This window comes from Triturus cristatus, chromosome 6 (assembly GCF_964204655.1).
Source record: "Triturus cristatus chromosome 6, aTriCri1.1, whole genome shotgun sequence".
NCBI classification, from domain to species: domain Eukaryota; kingdom Metazoa; phylum Chordata; class Amphibia; order Caudata; family Salamandridae; genus Triturus; species Triturus cristatus.
The window spans coordinates 1944635282-1944638090 of record NC_140589.1 but is presented as its reverse complement, the minus strand read 5'-3'; the positions used below and the strand labels follow the sequence as shown (position 1 = coordinate 1944638090).

The window sequence follows — 2809 nt, the reverse complement described above, 5'->3', positions numbered from 1 at the left end:
TATTGTCGAACAACATCATCTGATGCTTTACAATCACCCAGGACCAAGACATTTTTTATACTTTTCAACAAGTCTTTGTACATTCTCAGTCCCAAAATCAAAATGTGATTGTGTTGCTATTATCTGGAATTTAAAACTTGCCTTTTCTTTCAGTTTATCTTCTGGGAACCTTTTTTGCATGTGCTCACAAAGAAGGGAAACAAAAGACAAAATAGGCCCACTGTCAAACTCTTGCCTTTCCTTGTACAACACCATCAGATCTCTTACCACGCTGCTCCACAGACAGTGTTCCTGTACTGTTCCTTAATTTGGCCAATCTTGCTCTTGCATACTGTACAGTTTCAACAGTAGTCAAAGAACTTTTTTGGAACAGTTTGCAAAAGCAAATTCACCCATGAATTTCATTAAGTACTGCAAGGGAAATATGGTAGTTTGAGTATGATAGCTTTTTGTAAATATGTTTAGCAACTGGATCATTCTCCTCAACTTAGTCACGCTCAAAGTACTGAAGAACAGCCTCGTGATTACGAATTAGTGCACCAACTGCAAAATGCCTTTCAAGACATCGGACTACATTCAGTGGTCGAAACGAGATCACTTCACATTCTATAACAGATGCAATTTCATCCTACTTGGACTTCCTTGAAGGAGATCTGAGAATACAGTGTAGACAGTCCTCAATAATGTCTCTATCTCTTTAATCATCTGAACCCTCTTCCAGGCATCATCAACTCCCAAATCTTCTTGATGAGAGGCAGAATGCTGCTCAACTAGATGAGGAATGCATTGTTTAAGGCAAGTAGCAACATCATTATTCTTACCCAACATCACAGACACACCATCGGATGTGAACATGACCATTTTCATGAGGTCCAGTTCATTGGCAGCGCAGAATTCTTTCACGGCAGTAGTGATAGCCTCAGTATTACAACTAGTCAGCTTCACTATGCCCCCAAACAGTGTTTTGTGCTCTGGTGAGGTTACAGGTCGGAACTTGAAGTACAGGATGAGCATTTTTGTAACAGAAATATCTATGCTCTCATCAAATATCAATGTGTGATACAAAGTGTGCCAAAGTTCTGCCATAGCTTCACAGTGTATCACGCTATTGATGGCCTCAAGGAACTCAAAGGCATAGTTCTTGCTCCTCCAGCTGTCTGGTATCTTGACATAGAAAGCTAGGTGGTCATGGATGTCTTGTACAGATAACATTGAAGTCTTCATCTTGACTGCCAGCAACACGTTGTTGATGAGAATCTTTATCTCCTCAGGCATAGATCTTTTTCATTCAGCCACTTCCATTCTGTTTGATTTGTCAGAGGCAGTTTCCGTCAGCATTGCCCGCACTCCAAAACCAAACCTGGCAGCACCACTTCTGTTTCTCAATATCACCATGGCAGACTTGTGAACTTTGCTAATTAGATGGCGTTTCATGTAATCCAGTTTCCAGCCATCACTCCGTTTCTTCCCTGTAGAAAAGTCCCCAACAATCTTGGCTTCGGCACATGCTTTGCAAATCAAGCCCATGTCTGGACTGTATTGAAATAGTTCCCTGAGTTGCACGCAAACCTTGCTTCGTGATTTCTGTGTCTCAGCCTCCACAATTCCTTTCATCCACTCCTCCTTGAATACAAGGCAACATTTCTTCCTTTGTGGTGAAACACCACACTCTACAGAAGTTATAGCTTTGCAGTTAAACATTTTCGTGCTAACAATTTTCATTCTGCTATACCACAAAGCCTGCAAAATAAAAGAACATGGCTAAAGTTTATGCATGTGCTCATCAATGCAATCTGTCACATAGTAGAGGCATCTCTAGCATAACATAGAATGTAATTACCTGGATTTGTCTGAAATCTGCCCTGCCTTTCTAACCTTATATGTAGCACTCTCCTAACAGCCTGCAATAATTGTATAGTTTGTTACAGCCCATTGTGATACAGAAATAAATCATGTGCACCACAAGGGAACTCTACTAAAACAATTACCTGTTATTATGCTTGTACACACGTATGCCCGTTCAAGTGTGTTTGTGGTACTATCTGCAAAACTTGCAACGGAAGAAAACATGAGTAAGGTATGTTGTTATACTACAATGTACAAGATGCACCGCAGTTTAACTCTACTAAACAATTACCTGTTCTGCTTGTACTCACGAATGCCTGTTCAAATGTGTGTGGTATTGTCTGCGAAACCTGCAACAGAAAAAAACATAGGTAAGGTATGTTATGCAACACTGTACAAGATGCACCACTTTAACTCTACAACACAATTACCTGTTCTTTCTGCCTGCACTTACGTCGGCCTGTGCAATTGTATCCATAGTATGGTCTCACAAACCTGCAATAGAAATAGGGTGCAGATTGTGAATCTAGTTACCCAGCAACACCCAATCCAATGAGGAACAGAAACAGAATTACCTTGTTTTAAATGTACTCACGCCTGGCCATTCAAATCCAAATACCTTACAGATTGCAAACCTGCAATTAAAGACAAGATGGTTAGCAAACGCTCGAAGAGTTACAAACAATGAATGAGACTGTTCCAGAGACTCCAATATGAAAAGCGACCAAATAGTTACCTGGGATTCCAGTTTAGGCCAAACAGACACGTGTCCATGTGCTTCATTATCAGCATCCACCACTCTAAACTGGTTTTTAAATCTGGATTGAGCGTTACACCTTCTGTGACGCAGCTCTTCCCTGGCATTCAAACTGCACAAGTGGTTGAGCCGGGTGAACTAGGACTGACCCACACACAAGCCATCAAAGGTCCCACTTGGACATGATAGAGCAAGTGGAGTGCAAAA

The 2809-nt window shown here is 41.0% G+C and overlaps 1 pseudogene; it reads right to left on the bottom strand.

The window, feature by feature from the left end:
- Positions 1-606: 606 nt before the first annotated feature.
- Positions 607-1701, bottom strand: LOC146822564 (uncharacterized; annotated as a pseudogene).
- Between the last annotated feature and the right edge of the window lie 1108 nt (positions 1702-2809).